The sequence below is a fragment of the Poromitra crassiceps genome, assembly GCF_964638095.1.
Source record: "Poromitra crassiceps genome assembly, chromosome: 14".
NCBI classification, from domain to species: domain Eukaryota; kingdom Metazoa; phylum Chordata; class Actinopteri; order Beryciformes; family Melamphaidae; genus Poromitra; species Poromitra crassiceps.
The window spans coordinates 23182158-23206439 of NC_139633.1; the positions used below are offsets into that span (position 1 = coordinate 23182158).

Consider the following 24282-nt stretch of genomic DNA (forward strand, 5'->3'; position numbering starts at 1 on the left):
GTCGTGACTTCTAGTCACTGACTATTTGGACTATTAAAAAATGAAAGAAATCATTACATCTTTTCTCTGGTTTCCTCCTGGGTATGAGCAACACTGCCTTGCCAGAGATGAGTTGTCTGGGATCATCAGCTGTGGCCAAAGTTAAGTGAAGTTTGAACTCAGGAGACGGTTTTGCTTCACACTCATACATTTGGTCCCAGTCTGTACGATGAAAGGAAAATGACTCCCTGCTTTCATCTTTAATGATGCAGGCTATAGGGGAGGACAGCACAGTCAGAACAGAGAGAATACAATTAAAGAAGCCTGCTGGTACTCTCTCTCTCCACCAGTTTATAATCCACGCGTGGAGCGGCCATCGTGTTCAGATTCACTTTCACTTTTATTGCCACAGTAAGTAATCAGATTACTTTGACTTAGTGTAAGTATGCAGTGTAGCGGTCACATCAAAGAAGACAAAAACAATAGAGACAATCACAACCAAATGAAGGTGCAGTCCAATGTATACATTTAAAGTGAGGCATGATGGGGAGCCGGGGGTGGGGGTGGGGTTCGTGTCAGTAGGTGGATTCTGGCCTGTTGTTGAGCCGGCTGTGCTCAGGGGAGTGGCAACTGTATAATCACATTTGAAATATTCTATGATTAAGATAGACATGGGGATCTGTGCAAAGAAAAACAGACATCCAGAGCAGGACTCTACCTTAGTCTCTTCCTCTTTAAGCCCTGCTTGGGGGAAATCTGCTGACCTTGGGCAAGATGCTCTACACAGGGCAGCGCTGAGCAGTGGGTGGATGGCTGGTATCCCAGCAGAGGGTGGGTGGCGGCTGGTAGTACAGGCCCTTGACAGGTGACATGACCGCTCTGGGAATCACAAACAGGAACATGTATACTGTATATGACAACCACATGCAAGCACCTCCTGTCCCAGAGCTGGAACCATAAAGTTGTCCTGTCATTACCTCTGGGCAGCTGGCGGACATGAAGTATCTGTTGCCGGTGGCGATGGAGTGATGTTGAGCACTAGTTTCAGCGTACACAGAGCAGCCTCTGAACACACTGCCTTAAGCATAGATATACGATGCAAGTCAGAGCAGTATCTTAGAACAACAAAATCGATTGAGAGGATATGAGGATATTATTGTATGTGTGTATATGTGTTACACACTTGATGAAGGACAACTCCAGTCAGTGTGTGTTGGAATGATTCATTTCTTTTTACTTGGCATTCTGCAAAAGACAGACATAAAAGATGTAGCTGTGTAATCAACACGTTTCTGTTCACTATCACTGCAGACCGGAAACTATGTGTTTTTTTTCTTAGTTAAATAAAAGTTACAAAACATCAATACTCCTATCCCTTCTTTAGCGTCACTACAGGATTCACAGGTTGGTAGAAGTGATTCAATCATCTTGGATTATAGAATGTACTTAAAACACACACAATATACACATGGAACAGCACCTACACTACAGGGCACAACCGCTAGCAAGAGTTAGCTACAATTAGCTTAGCTGCTAGCGTTTACCAACTTGCTCTAAAAACATTCACAGGCGGGACTACAAACGGCCAACTATATTCCCACCATCCTCACCTATGATGGCACTATAAGTGTTTGTTTACCCAACCCATGTTGCCCTGCTTCAGTATTGCCAGATGGCAAATGTTGAATTATCGTACCTGCCCTGCTTACCTGCAAAATACAGACATAAAAGATGTAGCTCCATACCAGTTGGTGGCGGTAATGCGTTGTTTGCCAATCGCCAATAAACCTTAAAAAAGAGGAAGAAGAAGAATGCAAGTCAGCTAGTGGTTGTTACAATTTACTACGAGAAAATATAGCGTTAGCTTTAGTTATACAGTAGGTGGCGGTATGCACCTAACTTGGTTGCGATCTGCCATTAGAAAGAAGAAGACTACGAGCTGCCTCAAAGAGCATGGCTGCCTCAAGGCTAGAGAGACAGACACAGCTTCCCAACCAACCAGCACACCTAAAGCTAATGTTGACAGCAGGCATGGCTTAACACTTAATGTCATGTTTACATTTGAGCACATTGAGATTTCGTTGTATTTTAAAGTGCTATATAAATACAATTCGTTGTTGTTATTGTTGAAATGTTATTCATTGGTGTAGTCGTGCCAAGGTACTTACAGTATCCCCAATAGGAAGTGTTTCCCTGCATTAAAGAGGGGGAATACATTTTGTGGCAGGATGTGCATTAATTCGTTCAATTTAACTCTAAAATGGAATAGCAGGGGTTAGGGTACCCCTTGGCACAACTTAAACTATGTCATTTTTCCCAAAACTGCCTAAATCTATGTTCAGGCCAACTCATCAGCATGTCTCTCTCCTCATCAGCTGTCAACGATGCACTGAACACCCTCCGGCAGAAGATGAGGCGGGTGGAGTTGGAAAGGACGCAAGCAGCCAGAGAGGAACGTCCAGCAGTTCCCCCAGGCTGCTGCATCTAATGCTGCTCACAGCCAATCAGCGCTCAACCTGCCTGAGACAGACACCTCCAGCAGCAAAGGTAACTAACAGAGGCCACTGCACTTCACTGGGCTCCTATGGGGGTCATCCCTATGTTCCCCGGGTCCTATGTTCCCCGGGTCCTATGTTCCCCGGGTCCTATGTTCCCCGTTTTTCCCAAATGGTGTCCACCCGCTATGCCGACCACCCGCAATGCCGACCTTAGGTTTAGGCGTGGGGGTGGGAGAGGTTAGGTTTTGGGTTAGGGTTTGGGGGAGGTTAGGTTTAGGCATGGGGGGAGGTTAGGTTTGGCGTGGGGGCTGGGAGAGGTTAGTGGAAAACGGGGAATATAGAACCCGGGGAACATAGAACCCGGGGAACATAGACATGATCCCCTCCTATGCCATCTAAAGATTTTTTAACTAAGTTAAAAATAGAGAACCACTGATTTAGGCTATTAAACATCAGTGAGAGCAGGATTCATTGACATGTTCCATTGTTATTCTGCTAGAAATATCAAGACCCATTAGAAACCACTGACCTAGAAAATATAGGAAGTTACTCCACTCTCTCAATATTTAGCCCAGATCAGCACTCTTATTACCTCCGCCAAGCAGGTTATGTTTGTCTGTCAGCGGGATATCTCCAAAACTTATGAACGCATTTCCATGAAATCCGGTGGACAGATAGGCTTTGGGCCAAAGGAACAAACAATTGGTGGTTATCCAGAACTGAGATTTCCACCACCATTAGATGATTTATTGTTTTTTAGCCATAAAACTAATGGAGATAGAGGCTAGAATCCAAATCCTTTGGGCATGTTTACAGGGCGAAGAAATCAATTTAAACTTCAACTTGAAGCAATAGCAATGATGTCTTTGGGTTTAACAGCAAGTTGGAGAACTGTTCAGCTCAGCTTGGGAAGTTTGAGGGTGCTGTGATTGTGAGCTTTAGCCAGACTTAGGGAACTGCAGGACAAGAACGTGATGATCAGAGGAAGGGAGATGCTTTTCATTTGGATGAAGTCTACGTTCTCTTCTTTCCTCCTACCTTCTGATTCTTTGCAGAAGCAGTAATTGCTTTGGAGGGATTCTGTGGGATCACAGACGCTGTCTTAGATATCCATCTATGCCTCTGTTCCGAGGGTAATTAAGGTTTGAGTCACCTCAGGAGATATTGCCGCTCTTCAAACTAGCTGGATTGGGCAATCTGTGTGGTGCAGTAGGCCTACGGGGGCTGATCTATATGTATGAGAGGCAGTGTTTGTGTGTGTCAGTGTGTGCATGTGTGTGTGTGTGTGTGTGTGTGTGTGTGTGTGTGTGTGTGTGTGTGTGTGCGTGCGTGTGTGTGTGTGTGTGTGTGTGTGTGTGTGTGTGTGTGTGCATGAACACTGTATATAAAGTCTTATAGAGTCTATATGTGGTAGTGTCTGCTATCGAACGGGGGTCGTTTGAACAGGGTGATGAAATGAAGAGCTTTTACAGAGTTAAAAGAGAGTGCAGTGAGGGAAAGTGCCTCACGTCGTCCTGAGTGAGCCTGTCCAAGTCCATTGGTTTTGTTTGGAATGATTGGGGCATAATTGGTGGGAAAAAGATGGGTTATTTCTGTCTTTATTACGGCTCTGCAGAAAGAAATTACCCCGCATTACAAGTACAACAGCCATTAGGATATCTGTGTCGGGTCATTTTAGGATTCAATTCTCGACCAATCAATTATTAATGCTAGCTCTGTCTGTTGTCAAGAAAATGACCCAGACTAGACAGGTAATGAAACCCATTACATAATTGCATTTCTTTCTCTTCTCTCTCAAATGTGGTGAGGGGGAAAACCATATAATGATGATATACACCCCCAAAGCATGAGAGAAAATTAGATCAAATGAACCCTGACAATTATATGATCACTTGTGATATTATCAAAGTCAATACAGAACAAAAATATATGTCTAATTAAACAGGCAGCACACCCGGATTTTCTTCCATCACAACCAACAGTTAATTGCCCTGTTCCAGAGACGACTAGTCTGGTCTGACAGCACCCTGGCCTTCTTCTAACTATACTGTAGAATAAAAGAGAAAGCCTAGTCAAGCTGTGCCTTTCATATGAGGAGTGCTGCTCCTTCACTGTGGCAGGTATTGAGCAGGAGTGGCCGGGGCAGGGATTGAGCAGGAGTGGCCGGGCAGGGATTGAGCAGGAGTGGTCCAGCCACTCGATGAGAGGGGCAGCCCACGCCTGGTTAACCTCTCATTCTGTGTCTGTGTTTCAGTAGACGCTGGCTGAAGAGCGCGCCGCACCACCGGCAGCCCACAAACTCTCTTGAATATAGAGGCCGTAACCCTGTATAGAACCCAACGAGGAGCATTGATTTATTTACAGACTGTTGGGCCCGAGTGCTGAGCAGCCAGAACGGAGTCCAGCACCTTGTTGTTGTGCACCGCTCGTCCTTCCTGACGAGGTGCTGCTCATTTGTCACTCTCTGTCTGGACTCATCGGTCCAGATGACGTGACCAAACCAACCATTCAGAGCCATCTGTGAATGGTTACATGTTCTGAAGGACTCTAGAGCAAGGTGTGATGCCAGCACTCTTGACAAGGCTCACAGTACCGTAAATTCCGGACTATAAGACGCACCGGTCTATAAGCCGCGGGACCAAAATTGACTATTTTTTTCTTCTATAAGCCGCACCGGTCTATAAGCCGCGGGTGTTTTGATGTTTAATTACCATATGAAAGGGTTCGTGCACAGAGAGGAATGTCGGGAAAGAGATGGCTGTTTGGGGAAGCTCCCATTTATTAACATTTCAACAAAACAAAACAAAAGTCAGGTCACTAATCCCCAGACAAAATCACACAACAATAGGCTATATGTGCAGCAAACCTGTAACCAGAGAAGTCAAGTCACTAATCCTCGTCTTCCTCTTCTTCCTGCGTACTGAAACCACCAAAGTCCTCATCTTCAGTGTCGGAAACGAACAGGTTCAGGGTGGCTTCATCAACCACTCTCCTCTCTCCTTCATTGTCACTCAAAACCAACAAACTCCTCTTCGTCACTGTCGGCATCGAACAGCCTCTGAAGCCTCTGACGGCCCTCAGCGCCAGCTGTGGCGGCGTCATCCTCTTCATCCCGCAGCAGTCCAGCGTTTTGGAACCCGTTGGTGATTGTGGATGTTTTCACACTCCTATAATATTCCGTGCTGAGACAGTTCCTCCTGCTGCACCGTCCAACGCCTCACCATTGACTCATCGATGCCCAGGTTACGCGCGGCTGCTCTGTTTCCCTCTTTTAATGCGAGATTGACTGCTTTCAACTTGAAAGCTGCGTCGTGTGAATTTCTGCGTACCTTCCCCATGGTAAGTGAGAGTGTTGCTTCTACTGCTCGTTCTCATGCTGTCGAGAACGAGCAAAGCTTTTTTTTGGTGAAAGAATCCTCCAGGGCGCTTCTTGTTAACAGTCCGAGTGAGTGGCAGGTCGAACGTCAAAGGCACTTCATCCATATTTATGATCTGCTCCGGTTCGATGGAATATTCCTTGATCTTCCTTTGTGTGAATTCGCCGAAGTTTGTGATTTTCTCCTGGTAGTCGGGGGAGGGAGTTGATGGCCGAGTGGCCGTTTGCTTACCGTAATTACCATATGTAAGTGGTCACGCACAGAGGGGATTGTCGGGAAAGAGATGGCTGTTTGAGGAAGCTCCCATTTACCGTATTACCGTAACATTTCAACAAAACAACATAACACAACACCACCGTTGTTTATTTTTACAGTGCACACAGTGTCCGCGGTGTGGTGAAAAGAGGGCAAGAGAGGAAATTAAAACAGAAGTGGATTTATAGTTAGAAAGAGTGCTAAAAAAGAGAGATTTTATTTGTATTTTTTTTTTTTTTTCTGAAAAAATCCATAGATAAGACGCACCGTTATATAAGCCGCAGGGGCCAAAAAACGGGAAAAAAGCCGCGGCTTATAGTCCGGAATTTACGGTAATATGTTTTCGTCTGTCAAATCCCTGCTCCAAACTCTCTTGGCTTACATACTGCTCGTTTGACTCTTTTCTGTGACACCTTGTTAAAAGTTAATGAGCTTATAAACACCTGATTGGAACACAACTCCTTCCAGTTTCTTCCTGGAATGGGACACAGATCCAAAACACCATATCGAGCTGTGTGTGTGTGTGTGTGTGCACGCGCGTGCGTGTGTGCGTGTGTGTGCCTAAAAGCCTTTATTTGTGTCAGAGAGGGCTAGAAGAAATAGACACACAGAGGCAGGAGGAACAGAGCCAGATCATCTTGACAGGAGGAGTGGTGACACGCTTTGCTGTCAGTGTTGTGCCTGATCTTCACTAGATGGCAGTGTAGTGTTGGAATATTGTTTAGCAAGATATGCAAAAAAAAGTTACACATTTCCACAGTGACTTTATCATTTCCAAAACTGCCGCATTTGTGCGTGTGTGTGCGTGTGTGTGTGCGTGCGTGTGTGTGTGTGTGTGTGTGTGTGTGTGTGTGTGTGTGTGCGTACGTGCGTGCGTGCGTGCGTGCGTGTGTAATGACATAATACACATTGGAATTGTTGAAAGTTGGATGTGCTCTTTTTGACTGGGGGTATCCTGTGGGTGTGACTCTGTGATTGCAGCAGAATCAGGAAATGAGTGTTTTATCAGCCTGTAAAAAGACAACAACCACAACAACAACAACGCCATAGTGGGTGGGGAAGAAGAAAGATCTAAATTTAACTCATCAGCTGCTGCCAACCCAAATAAAATCACCACTGGGACGTTTCCTGTGGCTTTCCCCTTCCCAAGCAGATAGTGATGATTCTCCTTAGATGGATATGATCTGTGATTATCAAGCTATTGCATGAACGCACAATAAGGCTCGTTGATATACAGACATATGAGAAGCATAATAAGGCTCGTTGACATACAGACATATGAGAAGCATAATAAGGCTCGTTGACATACAGACATATGAGAAGTTGCCATATACTATTGATACTTTTGATGATGCTTGATGCATTTCCTCTCCTTTGATCATATTTGATAAGGCAAATTACACCCACACCCACCTACCATGACCATGACCGGCCTAAACCAGTGCTTCTCACCCCTTTTCACATCAAGGAGCCCTAATTTAGTCCACATCAGGACCACAGACCACCAGCATTTGAGGAGATTGTGTCTCTCTGACCCAAATCTGAGAATATTTTTTATCAACAGATGTGATTTTGTCCAGAATTCCACGACTATCTGTGTTGTAGGCAGAAAGAGAACACTGAAACTATGATCAAAACAATCACTCTTCTCCATTCTATAACTGTGTTAAGTTCTTGTCAATGAAATAATGGTGAAGTTCCGGACCCCACGTTGAGAACCACTGCCCTACACAAACATAGCCCAACTCTGCATCCCTCTCACATCGTGTGTCACATTGTCTTCATTGTGCCATGTCTTCTTAACTCTGCATCCCTCTCACATCGTGTGTCACATTGTCTTCATTGTGCCATGTCATCTTAACTCTGCATCCCTCTCACATCGTGTGTCACATTGTCTTCATTGTGTCATGGCTTCTCTTTACTCTGCGTCCCTCTCACATCGTGTGTCACATTGTCTTCATTGTGCCATGTCTTCTTAACTCTGCATCCCTCTCACATCGTGTGTCACAGTGTCTTCATTGTGCCGTGGCTTCTCTTTACCCTGCATCCCTCTCACATCGTGTGTCACATTGTCTTCATTGTGCCATGTCTTCTTAACTCTGCATCCCTCTCACATCGTGTGTCACATTGTCTTCATTGTGCCATGTCTTCTTAACTCTGCATCCCTCTCACATCGTGTGTCACATTGTCTTCATTGTGCCATGTCTTCTTAACTCTGCATCCCTCTCACATCGTGTGTCACATTGTCTTCATTGTGCCATGTCTTCTTAACTCTGCATGCCTCTCACATCGTGTGTCACATTGTCTTCATTGTGCCATGTCTTCTTTACTCTGCATCCCTCTCACATCGTGTGTCACATTGTCTTCATTGTGCCATGTCTTCTTAACTCTGCATCCCTCTCACATCGTGTGTCACATTGTCTTCATTGTGCCATGTCTTCTTAACTCTGCATCCCTCTCACATCGTGTGTCACATTGTCTTCATTGTGCCATGTCTTCTTAACTCTGCATCCCTCTCACATCGTGTGTCACATTGTCTTCATTGTGCCATGTCTTCTTAACTCTGCATCCCTCTCACATCGTGTGTCACATTGTCTTCATTGTGTCATGGCTTCTCTTTACTCTGCGTCCCTCTCACATCGTGTGTCACATTGTCTTCATTGTGCCATGTCTTCTTAACTCTGCATCCCTCTCACATCGTGTGTCACATTGTCTTCATTGTGTCATGGCTTCTCTTTACTCTGCGTCCCTCTCACATCGTGTGTCACATTGTCTTCATTGTGCCATGTCTTCTTAACTCTGCATCCCTCTCACATCGTGTGTCACAGTGTCTTCATTGTGCCGTGGCTTCTCTTTACCCTGCATCCCTCTCACATCGTGTGTCACATTGTCTTCATTGTGCCATGTCTTCTTAACTCTGCATCCCTCTCACATCGTGTGTCACATTGTCTTCATTGTGCCATGTCTTCTTAACTCTGCATCCCTCTCACATCGTGTGTCACATTGTCTTCATTGTGCCATGTCTTCTTAACTCTGCATGCCTCTCACATCGTGTGTCACATTGTCTTCATTGTGCCATGTCTTCTTTACTCTGCATCCCTCTCACATCGTGTGTCACATTGTCTTCATTGTGCCATGTCTTCTTAACTCTGCATCCCTCTCACATCGTGTGTCACATTGTCTTCATTGTGCCATGTCTTCTTAACTCTGCATGCCTCTCACATCGTGTGTCACATTGTCTTCATTGTGCCATGTCTTCTTTACTCTGCATGCCTCTCACATCGTGTGTCACATTGTCTTCATTGTGCCATGTCTTCTTAACTCTGCATCCCTCTCACATCGTGTGTCACATTGTCTTCATTGTGTCATGGCTTCTCTTTACTCTGCATCCCTCTCACATCGTGTGTCACATTGTCTTCATTGTGTCATGGCTTCTCTTTACTCTGCATCCCTCTCACATCGTGTGTCACATTGTCTTCATTGTGCCATGTCTTCTTAACTCTGCATCCCTCTCACATCGTGTGTCACATTGTCTTCATTGTGTCATGGCTTCTCTTTACCCTGCATCCCTCTCACATCGTGTGTCACATTGTCTTCATTGTGCCATGTCTTCTTAACTCTGCATCCCTCTCACATCGTGTGTCACATTGTCTTCATTGTGTCATGGCTTCTCTTTACTCTGCATCCCTCTCACATCGTGTGTCACATTGTCTTCATTGTGCCATGTCTTCTTAACTCTGCATCCCTCTCACATCGTGTGTCACATTGTCTTCATTGTGCCATGTCTTCTTAACTCTGCATCCCTCTCACATCGTGTGTCACATTGTCTTCATTGTGTCATGGCTTCTCTTTACTCTGCATCCCTCTCACATCGTATGTCACATTGTCTTCATTGTGTCATGGCTTCTCTTTACTCTGCATCCCTCTCACATCGTGTGTCACATTGTCTTCATTGTGTCATGGCTTCTCTTTACTCTGCATCCCTCTCACATCGTGTGTCACATTGTCTTCATTGTGTCATGGCTTCTCTTTACTCTGCATCCCTCTCACATCGTGTGTCACAGTGTCTTCATTGTGCCGTGTCTTCTCTTTACTCTGCATCCCTCTCACATCGTGTGTCACAGTGTCTTCATTGTGTCATGGCTTCTCTTTACTCTGCATCCCTCTCACATCGTGTGTCACATTGTCTTCATTGTGTCATGGCTTCTCTTTACTCTGCATCCCTCTCACATCGTGTGTCACATTGTCTTCATTGTGTCATGGCTTCTCTTTACTCTGCATCCCTCTCACATCGTGTGTCACATTGTCTTCATTGTGCCATGTCTTCTTAACTCTGCATCCCTCTCACATCGTGTGTCACATTGTCTTCATTGTGCCATGTCTTCTTAACTCTGCATCCCTCTCACATCGTGTGTCACATTGTCTTCATTGTGCCATGTCTTCTTAACTCTGCATCCCTCTCACATCGTGTGTCACATTGTCTTCATTGTGCCATGTCTTCTTAACTCTGCATCCCTCTCACATCGTGCGTCACATTGTCTTCATTGTGCCATGTCTTCTTAACTCTGCATCCCTCTCACATCGTGTGTCACATTGTCTTCATTGTGTCATGGCTTCTCTTTACTCTGCATCCCTCTCACATCGTGTGTCACATTGTCTTCATTGTGTCATGGCTTCTCTTTACCCTGCATCCCTCTCACATCGTGTGTCACATTGTCTTCATTGTGCCATGTCTTCTTAACTCTGCATCCCTCTCACATCGTGTGTCACATTGTCTTCATTGTGCCATGTCTTCTTAACTCTGCATCCCTCTCACATCGTGTGTCACATTGTCTTCATTGTGCCATGTCTTCTTAACTCTGCATCCCTCTCACATCGTGTGTCACATTGTCTTCATTGTGTCATGGCTTCTCTTTACTCTGCGTCCCTCTCACATCGTGTGTCACATTGTCTTCATTGTGCCATGTCTTCTTAACTCTGCATCCCTCTCACATCGTGTGTCACAGTGTCTTCATTGTGCCGTGGCTTCTCTTTACCCTGCATCCCTCTCACATCGTGTGTCACATTGTCTTCATTGTGCCATGTCTTCTTAACTCTGCATCCCTCTCACATCGTGTGTCACATTGTCTTCATTGTGCCATGTCTTCTTAACTCTGCATGCCTCTCACATCGTGTGTCACATTGTCTTCATTGTGCCATGTCTTCTTTACTCTGCATGCCTCTCACATCGTGTGTCACATTGTCTTCATTGTGCCATGTCTTCTTAACTCTGCATCCCTCTCACATCGTGTGTCACATTGTCTTCATTGTGTCATGGCTTCTCTTTACTCTGCATCCCTCTCACATCGTGTGTCACATTGTCTTCATTGTGTCATGGCTTCTCTTTACTCTGCATCCCTCTCACATCGTGTGTCACATTGTCTTCATTGTGCCATGTCTTCTTAACTCTGCATCCCTCTCACATCGTGTGTCACATTGTCTTCATTGTGTCATGGCTTCTCTTTACTCTGCGTCCCTCTCACATCGTGTGTCACATTGTCTTCATTGTGCCATGTCTTCTTAACTCTGCATCCCTCTCACATCGTGTGTCACATTGTCTTCATTGTGTCATGGCTTCTCTTTACTCTGCGTCCCTCTCACATCGTGTGTCACATTGTCTTCATTGTGCCATGTCTTCTTAACTCTGCATCCCTCTCACATCGTGTGTCACATTGTCTTCATTGTGTCATGGCTTCTCTTTACTCTGCGTCCCTCTCACATCGTGTGTCACAGTGTCTTCATTGTGCCGTGGCTTCTCTTTACCCTGCATCCCTCTCACATCGTGTGTCACATTGTCTTCATTGTGCCATGTCTTCTTAACTCTGCATCCCTCTCACATCGTGTGTCACATTGTCTTCATTGTGCCATGTCTTCTTAACTCTGCATCCCTCTCACATCGTGTGTCACATTGTCTTCATTGTGCCATGTCTTCTTAACTCTGCATGCCTCTCACATCGTGTGTCACATTGTCTTCATTGTGTCATGGCTTCTCTTTACTCTGCGTCCCTCTCACATCGTGTGTCACAGTGTCTTCATTGTGCCGTGGCTTCTCTTTACCCTGCATCCCTCTCACATCGTGTGTCACATTGTCTTCATTGTGCCATGTCTTCTTAACTCTGCATCCCTCTCACATCGTGTGTCACATTGTCTTCATTGTGCCATGTCTTCTTAACTCTGCATCCCTCTCACATCGTGTGTCACATTGTCTTCATTGTGCCATGTCTTCTTTACTCTGCATCCCTCTCACATCGTGTGTCACATTGTCTTCATTGTGCCATGTCTTCTTAACTCTGCATCCCTCTCACATCGTGTGTCACATTGTCTTCATTGTGCCATGTCTTCTTAACTCTGCATCCCTCTCACATCGTGTGTCACATTGTCTTCATTGTGCCATGTCTTCTTAACTCTGCATGCCTCTCACATCGTGTGTCACATTGTCTTCATTGTGCCATGTCTTCTTTACTCTGCATGCCTCTCACATCGTGTGTCACATTGTCTTCATTGTGCCATGTCTTCTTAACTCTGCATCCCTCTCACATCGTGTGTCACATTGTCTTCATTGTGTCATGGCTTCTCTTTACTCTGCATCCCTCTCACATCGTGTGTCACATTGTCTTCATTGTGTCATGGCTTCTCTTTACTCTGCATCCCTCTCACATCGTGTGTCACATTGTCTTCATTGTGCCATGTCTTCTTAACTCTGCATCCCTCTCACATCGTGTGTCACATTGTCTTCATTGTGTCATGGCTTCTCTTTACTCTGCATCCCTCTCACATCGTATGTCACATTGTCTTCATTGTGTCATGGCTTCTCTTTACTCTGCATCCCTCTCACATCGTGTGTCACATTGTCTTCATTGTGTCATGGCTTCTCTTTACTCTGCATCCCTCTCACATCGTGTGTCACATTGTCTTCATTGTGTCATGGCTTCTCTTTACTCTGCATCCCTCTCACATCGTGTGTCACAGTGTCTTCATTGTGCCGTGTCTTCTCTTTACTCTGCATCCCTCTCACATCGTGTGTCACAGTGTCTTCATTGTGTCATGGCTTCTCTTTACTCTGCATCCCTCTCACATCGTGTGTCACATTGTCTTCATTGTGTCATGGCTTCTCTTTACTCTGCATCCCTCTCACATCGTGTGTCACATTGTCTTCATTGTGTCATGGCTTCTCTTTACTCTGCATCCCTCTCACATCGTGTGTCACATTGTCTTCATTGTTGCCGTGGCTTCTCTTTACTCTGCATCCCTCTCACATCGTGTGTCACATTGTCTTCATTGTGTCATGGCTTCTCTTTACTCTGCATCCCTCTCACATCGTGTGTCACATTGTCTTCATTGTGCCGTGGCTTCTTTACTCTGCATCCCTCTCACATCGTGTGTCACATTGTCTTCATTGTGCCGTGGCTTCTCTTTACTCTGCATCCCTCTCACATCGTGTGTCACATTGTCTTCATTGTGCCATGTCTTCTTAACTCTGCATCCCTCTCACATCGTGTGTCACATTGTCTTCATTGTGCCGTGGCTTCTCTTTACTCTGCATCCCTCTCACATCGTGTGTCACATTGTCTTCATTGTGCCGTGGCTTCTCTTTACTCTGCATCCCTCTCACATCATGCGTCACATTGTCTTCATTGTGTCATGGCTTCTCTTTACTCTGCATCCCTCTCACATCGTGTGTCACATTGTCTTCATTGTGTCATGTCTTCTTTACTCTGCATCCCTCTCACATCGTGTGTCACATTGTCTTCATTGTGCCATGTCTTCTCTTTACTCTGCATCCCTCTCACATCGTGTGTCACATTGTCTTCATTGTGTCATGGCTTCTCTTTACTCTGCATCCCTCTCACATCGTGTGTCACATTGTCTTCATTGTGTCGTGGCTTCTCTTTACTCTGCATCCCTCTCACATCGTGTGTCACATTGTCTTCATTGTGCCATGTCTTCTCTTTACTCTGCATCCCTCTCACATCGTGTGTCACATTGTCTTCATTGTGTCATGGCTTCTCTTTACTCTGCATCCCTCTCACATCGTGTGTCACATTGTCTTCATTGTGTCATGGCTTCTCTTTACTCTGCATCCCTCTCACATCGTGTGTCACATTGTCTTCATTGTGTCGTGGCTTCTCTTTACTCTGCATCCCTCTCACATCGTGCGTCACATTGTCTTCATTGTGTCGTGGCTTCTCTTTACTCTGCATCCCTCTCACATCGTGCGTCACATTGTCTTCATTGTGTCATGGCTTCTCTTTACTCTGCATCCCTCTCACATCGTGCGTCACATTGTCTTCATTGTGTCATGGCTTCTCTTTACTCTGCATCCCTCTCACATCGTGCGTCACATTGTCTTCATTGTGTCATGGCTTCTCTTTACTCTGCATCCCTCTCACATCGTGTGTCACATTGTCTTCATTGTGCCGTGGCTTCTCTTTACTCTGCATCCCTCTCACATCGTGCGTCACATTGTCTTCATTGTGTCATGGCTTCTCTTTACTCTGCATCCCTCTCACATCGTGTGTCACATTGTCTTCATTGTGTCGTGGGTTCTCTTTACTCTGCATCCCTCTCACATCGTGTGTCACATTGTCTTCATTGTGTCATGGCTTCTCTTTACTCTGCATCCCTCTCACATCGTGCGTCACATTGTCTTCATTGTGTCATGTCTTCTCTTAACTCTGCATCCCTCTCACATCGTGTGTCACATTGTCTTCATTGTGTCATGGCTTCTCTTTACTCTGCATCCCTCTCACATCGTGCGTCACATTGTCTTCATTGTGCCGTGGCTTCTCTTTACTCTGCATCCCTCTCACATCGTGCGTCACATTGTCTTCATTGTGCCGTGGCTTCTCTTTACTCTGCATCCCTCTCACATCGTGTGTCACATTGTCTTCATTGTGTCATGGCTTCTCTTTACTCTGCATCCCTCTCACATCGTGTGTCACATTGTCTTCATTGTGTCATGGCTTCTCTTTACTCTGCATCCCTCTCACATTGTGTGTCACATTGTCTTCATTGTGCCGTGGCTTCTCTTTACTCTGCATCCCTCTCACATCGTGTGTCACATTGTCTTCATTGTGTCATGGCTTCTCTTTACTCTGCATCCCTCTCACATCGTGTGTCACATTGTCTTCATTGTGTCATGGCTTCTCTTTACTCTGCATCCCTCTCACATTGTGTGTCACATTGTCTTCATTGTGCCGTGGCTTCTCTTTACTCTGCATCCCTCTCACATCGTGTGTCACATTGTCTTCATTGTGCCGTGGCTTCTCTTTACTCTGCATCCCTCTCACATCGTGTGTCACATTGTCTTCATTGTGCCGTGGCTTCTCTTTACTCTGCATCCCTCTCACATCGTGTGTCACATTGTCTTCATTGTGCCGTGGCTTCTCTTTACTCTGCATCCCTCTCACATCGTGTGTCACATTGTCTTCATTGTGTCATGGCTTCTCTTTACTCTGCATCCCTCTCACATCGTGTGTCACATTGTCTTCATTGTGTCATGGCTTCTCTTTACTCTGCATCCCTCTCACATCGTGCGTCACATTGTCTTCATTGTGTCATGGCTTCTCTTTACTCTGCATCCCTCTCACATCGTGCGTCACATTGTCTTCATTGTGCCGTGGCTTCTCTTTACTCTGCATCCCTCTCACATCGTGCGTCACATTGTCTTCATTGTGCCGTGGCTTCTCTTTACTCTGCATCCCTCTCACATCGTGTGTCACATTGTCTTCATTGTGCCGTAGCTTCTCTTTACTCTGCATCCCTCTCACATCGTGCGTCACATTGTCTTCATTGTGTCATGTCTTCTCTTTACTCTGCATCCCTCTCACATCGTGCGTCACATTGTCTTCATTGTGCCGTGGCTTCTCTTAACTCTGCATCCCTCTCACATCGTGTGTCACATTGTCTTCATTGTGCCGTGGCTTCTCTTTACTCTGCATCCCTCTCACATCGTGTGTCACATTGTCTTCATTGTGCCGTGGCTTCTCTTAACTCTGCATCCCTCTCACATCGTGCGTCACATTGTCTTCATTGTGTCATGTCTTCTCTTAACTCTGCATCCCTCTCACATCGTGCGTCACATTTTCTTCATTGTGTCATGCCTTCTCTTTACTCTGCATCCCTCTCACATCGTGTGTCACATTGTCTTCATTGTGCCGTGGCTTCTCTTTACTCTGCATCCCTCTCACATCGTGTGTCACATTGTCTTCATTGTGTCATGGCTTCTCTTTACTCTGCATCCCTCTCACATCGTGTGTCACATTGTCTTCATTGTGCCGTGTCTTCTCTTTACTCTGCATCCCTCTCACATCGTGCGTCACATTGTCTTCATTGTGCCGTGGCTTCTCTTTACTCTGCATCCCTCTCACATCGTGTGTCACATTGTCTCCATTTTGTGTCATGGCTTCTCTTTACTCTGCATCCCTCTCACATCGTGCGTCACATTGTCTTCATTGTGCCCTGGCTTCTTTACTCAAACAGATGTGCTGCCTATAGTGTGTAATTGTCTTGTTTATCCACTTCCTCCCAGGCGGCAGTAGCGCACCTCTTTGGACGCCTGATGCATCCAGGTGGTACAGGAAAGAGGGTGCGCGGCGCTCTCCCACTCGTTGGCTCTCAGAGACTCTATATGTGGGAGGAGGTGATAGCAGCGGGCAAGCATTCGCTGTGTGCAATGTCCTCCTCTACAGCAGAATTTAGAACACTCACCATGCTGAGGGGAAATATGCCTCGCAGACAGCTACAGTACTGGAAGGAGATTGCTGCAGTTTTCTCTCCATTTACTGTGAAGTATAGTCATTGCTAGTAACTCCTCCTCAACACAGCATTCAGTTTTACCTGTAAAACAAATTCTTGTAATTGGATTTTTTAGATTTGACACGTACAGATGAAAAGGAAGAATGAACCTACATTACAAAGCAGTTCTGTGTATTTCTAGGTGTATATATAAGATACTTAGTGTGTGTTTTGTGGGGGTGGAGGTGTGGCCCCTCCCATTTCTTTTTTTCAGTACAGACCAGTCCCATGTAGTAGCTTGCTCTCCACAAGCTCCTCTGACAAGTTTTCTTGCTTTTCTCCAACTCTGCTGTGAAACTAGGCAGCCCCCTGTCAGCGAGGAGCCGAGGGAGTAGAGGAGATCAGAGGAACGCACCAGATGACCCTTTTCAAAGTGATAATGTAAACAGCTGATCTACTGGTGGAACCGTGGGAGTTTGAACTAAGACGTGAAGAAAATCTCTCCTTCAGGAAAAGAGGCTATCCACAGACATTGTAAGTTTTATTCTTTAATTTTTTTTAATCTATCGTGGCAGGCATGCGCTGGTGCTTGAAGTTCTGAAGATCAAAGCAAAGTCAGTTATTTGGCACTGTGCAATCAGGATCTATCGGCTTGGAAACTTTTGGAGAGCGAGATGTTATTTTAAATGCACTGATAGCAGATCAAGAACAATTTAAGGTCCATCAGAATGGAATTTGTTGGGAACAGGCTTTCATACTTTAAAAAAAATAGATATAATATATCAGAATAAATGGTTCCCCTCTGTATAATATACAGTATTTAGGTAGAATGCAGCCAAGTGAGAATGTCATGCATTTGACTGTTGCGCATGTAGCCTTGATGGTCTCCATTCGTTTTTACAGTGTTGTCAAGATCTTGCTAGCGCTTATAATATATAGTACATCTTCCTAGCTTGAGTGGCCCATCTGCGTCTCTATAGGCTTTTGGCAACTGCAGCTGCAGCGGCTTTCGAACAGCTGCTTTCAATGAACGTCACCCTGTAGAACTCTGAACAAGCATTTGTTGATTTTAGATGGGTTGGAGCAGCACTGGATTTCATAATCCTTGCGTCCCACATTGTGAGTTATAGACACCCATAAAACTGAAAATGTGGATCATGACTCCCAAACCCTTTCGCCCATGTAAGAGGTTATTGCTGTTTTCTTTTTATGTTAGATTAACTTTTAGGATATCATCAATTCCACATGTTTTGTGTCCATCAAACTATTAAACTGATTTCATTAATAATTTTCACATTCTTCACATTTTCACTTTCACTCCAGTAAATAAAATCATAAAAGTAAAATTAGTTTTTCTGTTGATGGTAAATGTCAGCCGTCTGGTTTCGTTCTCAGGGTTTTTACAGCTTCACTACGCAGTTTTCTAAACAGAGAGCATTCTCCCACTCAATTTATTTTCAATTCACCCTCTCAATCTGGTTGTGGTTTGAATTGTGATAACTTAGCAGCAGGAGTCAGACTCTGTCGGCCAGACCCTCTACCTCAGTGCTGGGCTAAAGAGAACCGCACCTTAGACACTGAGCTCCAACATGGAGGCCATCCAAAGACAACCACAGCGAGGCTAGCCAACTCCTCCACTTAGATAAACAAACCCCGTTCTCTTCCCAGACGATTGCAGGGTGTGTGTGTGTATGTATGTGTGTGTGCATGTGTGTGTGTGTGTAGTGTGTGCGTGCCTGCATGTGTGTGTGTGTGTGTGTGTGTGTGCGTGTGTGTGTGTGTGTGTAGTGTGTGCGTGCCTGCATGTGTGTGTGTGTGTGTGTGTGTGTGCGCGCTGATGCAGTCCTACATCCTAAAGCTGTGAAGGCACCGTTCCAACTGTAACAATGTAAATTGTTCCAGGTTCAAAGTGGCCTCTGTTGTCGCCACCCACCGTGCTGTGGGAGTGTAGCAGCACCATTTTTAGCAGGTTGTGGATTGAAATTATACCGTGTGAAGTTTTCAAAAACAGTGCGTATGTTTTGCAGCAACAGAAATAAAACTAAAAATCTGGTCAAAGTTTTTTTTTTCCCCCCATCTCTCTCCTATAGGTTGATGCAAAAGGGTTCATGTAAATGTCTATTTGAATGTATACTTAAAAGACCAAACAGTGGTAAGCCTCTTGGTTCTAAAGCCAAAGAGAATGCAATTAAACTCTTCTGCGCTCAATATCTTTTAATTGTGTTTCAGAAATAGACCATGCTCAGCCATTTGATAGTGCGGACAATTAAGTGCTCTCCAATCAATCATCTAAATTGGCCAAATGACCGTGAAGGCAGGAAGCATCTCTCATATACAGTAAGGCAGCATTTCTTACAGGATTACACCCATTTCATTATATTCTAACAAAACCACTGGAGAAAAGCACATTCACAGGCACAAGGTGTGAAGATGATAGGATATCTTATATAAGATTACGGTATATCCCAAAGACAACATGCCTGTGAATGTTGAGAGAATTGAACTGATGTCTCAAATGTCTGTCTCAACTTGTCCAAAATGCTCTTTGAATATTCTCATTCAGGTTTTTGGTGAGGGACGTTTTTACTTTGTGGAGCTGAGTTGAGATGATGATGGCTGGTGAAATGACTTAAATATATCTGTAACTCTTAATAGTTTTCGGCATTAAACACAAGTGATGCTTCCCAGACTACTGTGCTGTCATCTGGCTCCCAACAGTTGGTATCATTTAGCTTGGGCTCAGGGTCAAGGGTCACTGAGCTGATAAAAAAGAAATGGTGCAACCCCCCACACACACACACAGCCCCCCAAACCCCCACCCACCCAACTCAGCGGCCAAAGCATAATTGGCAGACGTTGATATGTGGGGGCGGGCCGACACAACTCTTTAAGTGTTATGCCGATATATTTCATACACTACTGCAGTGGGAAGGGAAACAGTTGTGCTTTCAATGTTGAAGTAGTTGAGGAAATCCACAGAGCTTCGGCTAATGAGGAAATATGATGAACTTTGACCCTTGTGCTCTCATGACAAGGAAGAATGATCAGTCAAAGGGGCAACACAACCAGTGTTTTCTCCCTGATGAGAAGATCATTATGTTCACCTCCTGGTTGGATTTGCTCGTGCTGGAAGCCTTGTTATTATGGAGTATAGCACTGGATGGTACACTCGCTGTCACTGTACACAATCTCTCCTCTTTTTCTCCCCATCTCTTTCCCTCTGTTTCTTATATCATTTTCTGGCTTAAATCAACGACTGACAATGTTTAGATGAAGATAAACTGGTCAGTAGGGAAAAAACACACCCGCTGGTCTGCAAAAATAGACGTTAAACCTCACTCATTCACACTCCTAATTTTGCCTCAGACACAGACAGCGTGCGTAAGCACTGTTACCATAGCAACTGAGCTGGTACAGAGTATAGACCTGAAAAAAAGGTTGTTGCTTTCTCTCTCTCTCTCGAAGAATTCAATGTGAATAATTTGCATATGCTTTTATCATGGAAACAATCTATTTTTTTCTACTTGTTCACATTATCCATGTTTCATATCTCAAATAGGTCACAGAGTACCTGGATGATTGTCTAAAACAAGAGATTTTCAAAGTGTGAGGCAGGCCTCCCCCAGGGGGGCTCCAAGCAGTTTCAGGGGAGGCTCAGTGAATGGAAGTGAAAAGAATATTACATTAGTTATTACGTTAGTTATCAAAAGCAGACCACATAGAATAGCCTAAATGTGTGTGATTTGGTTAAAGGTAGTTCAGAGATACATAAATGCCATGTATTTGGTGTAGTCTTGTATGCCAAACAGCAATATCAGGCTATCTTGGCTCAATTGCTGCGTGTCTATGGGATTAAATAACATAATCATCATCCAATAGGCCTCCAGGAATTGAGTGAGAGGCGCCTTTTTCCAAACTTTGTCTGGGGGGAGGCCCACAGTCTCAGACTTTGAAAACCCCCATTCTAAAAACTACTATTATCAACTTAGGTATAATTGACCGATTCTAAATCCAATCCAATCCAGAGCTTGCTCAACTGTTTTTACGCAACTGTTATTGGAGCACATAGCAAAAAGGGGCGGGCCTTAGGAAAGGCCAATGGGGTCCACATAAACCATAGATGGTTTTAATGTAATTTTCCCATTAACACCAATTCACTGAGAGCAGATTGGTCTAGAATTTTTTTGTCGCACCGCACTTGGTGGTTGGGTTTGTGGTGAGTTGAGTCGAGTGGAGACTCTTAAGGGTGTTTTATGGTTGTAAGACAAGTGTCTGTCAATGTTTTAAGACAAATCTCTATCTATTATAAAAGGGAGCATGTGGGCAATGTTCTCTGTTTCAATTTTGTCCCGGAAGTGATGTCATCAGTGATGTCACTTGAGCAATGGTGCATTGTGAGATCACTGATGATGTCATGGACATTGTGACATCATCAGTGATGTCATAAGAGCAATGCTGATGCTGATGCTCAAATTAGCTAAAAGAATGGTGTGCAATTACTATTTATGACCTGACAATAAAAAAGCCCAAACTATCAAAAATATATTACAATATGATGAGCCCAAGAAAGCACTTGCTGCATAATAATAGTTATACTGCATGATTTTTATGTCTGGAACATTTTCTGTGCCACTGTACTGATTATTATTGATTAATTAATAGATAGATTAAAGGAACAGTTCACCTAAAAATGAAAACTGTCATCATCTACTCACCCTCAGTGAGTGACTGGTTATCTCTCGAGTTGTGCTGGCAACCTCCCTGTGTCGCTGCGTGTTATATATAAAGGTGCTATACAAATAAACTTGACTTATATGGACAAACTTCTGCTGTGTTTCAACAGGCATGAGGATGAGTAGACGATGACAGAATTTTCATTTTTGGATTAACTGTTCCTTTAAATTAAATAGGTCAATGTCTTTAATCGATTAATAATAAAAAATTACATTGCACAATGATTTTATAAAAGGTTGTTGTTCTATTCACGAATGTGTTTTCCTATTCCCACTTACAGATTATTATTGGGCCACACTTTATTAGTAGCCTGGCTGTGCAGGCAGGGGAGAATCCACTGTGTAACAGGTGGCTGCACGCTGTCAGGCTGTTTCCTCACAGCCTGGTGAAGCGCCAGAGGCTGCTTTGCCACTTTGTGCTGATGTCTCAGGGTTTCCAACTGCTGCCTCCAGCTTCCCATCCTCCACATCACTGATGCCTTCAGGCTGCTCTCACTCTTGCATACCTTGAAGGGGCGTCTGGGTAGTGTAGAGGTAAAAGCATCCATGCACCGTGAAGACCCGGGTTCAATTCCCGGGTAGCGCTACTTCACGCTTGGTCCGACGTTCCTATACAGACACAATTGGCCGTGTCTGCGTGTGGGAAGCCGGTGGGGTATGAGTCCTGGTCGGCCGCTGCACTTGCACTTGCCTCCTCTGGTCAGTCTGTTCCGGGGGTGGGGAACTGGTGGGAATAGCTACGTCCTGTCGGTGAAACTTCTCACTGTCAGGTCAAACTAGCATGTGCTAGTCTACAGCTCTGCCGCCTTCAAACAGCTTTAGGCTACTTTTCAACTCAGGCAGCGCTCGGAACGAGTTGATCCCATTTAAAGTCGTTCACTGTCTTCATTATTCCAAGCATAGTTTACACAAGATTTATCCTTCTGTCTCACCACTATATGATAGGTGTCGGGTGTCGGAGGGCACACTGTCCCATGCTTTTTGGTTTTGCCCTTCACTATCCGGATTCTGGGCCAAAATATTTGACGAGTACTCTAAGGCCTATAAAATAACCCTTCAGCCGGAAGCGGAACTCGCCATCTTCGGCTGCTCGGAAACCTCTCTGCTCCTCCCTTCGGCTGTGCAACAGTCTCTGTCACAAGGGACGACTGTCGCCAAGAGACTCATACTGAAGGAATGGAAGTCCCTCTCTCCACCCTCCTTTCAGCGGTGGCTGATGGACCTCAGTTGTGCGGATGGAGAGACTCAAGTTCCTGAGGTCTAAATCACTTGAGAGATTTTCGGCTATCTGGGACCCGTTTCTGGCCTACCTTGATGACGCTAGGGGCGACAGGTGACTCGCCCGGCCGGTTTCTCATGGACACCTTGTGTGGGATCTTATGCAAAACATCTCTGGAAAGCAAATAAGCAGCTCACGCAGCTGGTAATAACACGTAATGTAGTGTATGTATGTATACCTTTTCTTTTTTCTCTCTCTCTTTTTCCTGTCTGAGACTGTTCAATTTTGTTCTTGTGTTCTTCTGAAAAGCATTGAAAAATAAAATATTGAACAGAAAAAAATGTGGGGTGTTTTCTTTTCCCTCCTCCTACTTTATAATTCAAATGTATTTTTGTACATTTTTACCATCCTCACTCTATTTCAAGTTCTGCACAGTCAGTGAGTCATGAGTTACAACTTTTGCACTGTGGGCCAGGGGGAGCTCGACTGTTCCAGTAGTGACTCTCATTAGTGACAGCCATTTGGACATTGACTATTCCAAAACACCATCCAGTCTCTTGTCCCATCGCAGTTGAGAGCGCAGTGTGGCTAGCAGAGCACAGTGTGGCTAGCAGAGTTTACTAGCTCTTTTCTGACCACCATTTTATTTCAGTGTCACACTATAGATTCAGTCAGTGTCTCGTCATAGACGCGTGTTCAATGGCTCAGCGTGGGGTAAATCCTCACCTTCTTCCAATGCAGCAGATTTTGCATTTTGGCAGACAGGATCAGGGATTCAACCCCCGGAGTGAACAGTAACATCTGAACAGACGTCTATGTACCTGCTTTTAAATCCCCAATCCTGTAGTGTAGAGCCGCAGCACCGTCCTTTGGTGAGTCAGCCCATTGAGTTATACAGTATATGGGGGTTTTTACCCCACCGTCTAGTCTCGCGCGCCAGCCGTAGTAACATTTTGTGGGCGTTCCCACACACAGACCGACTGTATCTATTGTCTCTACTGACAAGAAAAAACGTGTTGCATCCACGAAAGATACTTCCAATTGAAATACATTAGTTTGAAAGTCATGCAACAACAACAAAAACGCGAATTCGCAATAGCTGTGACCACATTTGCCTAAATGCAGGATGGCAGGGTCAGCCCACCTTACTCTGCCTCTGCCACCCTGGATTTTGAAATGCCCCCCACACACACACACACACACACACACATTTGACCTCCATGCCAAATTGCAGCCCTCTAGGGCGAAAACTGTGCCTGCTAAAAGGTGGTGAACTTTTTGTGGACTGACCAACCGACAGAGTGACTCAGGCTACGTTCATACAGCAAACCTTAGTGCTTGAATCTGATTTGTTGCTCACATCTGATTTTGTGTGTGGCTGTTCACACAGACTTTTTAAAAGTGGCCCATATCAGACTCCAGTGTAAACAGGTCACGGCCCTGAA

The 24282-nt window shown here is 44.9% G+C and overlaps 1 protein-coding gene across 1 annotated transcript in view; it reads left to right on the plus strand.

Annotated features, from left to right (window-relative positions):
- Positions 1 to 17281: 17281 nt before the first annotated feature.
- Positions 17282 to 24282, plus strand: part of add3b (adducin 3 (gamma) b) — a 32404-nt gene continuing 25403 nt past the window's right edge. The window contains exon 1 of the mRNA XM_083651030.1: positions 17282 to 17419. The gene's annotated coding sequence lies outside the window, so the exon portion shown is untranslated. The remainder of the gene's footprint in view (positions 17420 to 24282) is intronic.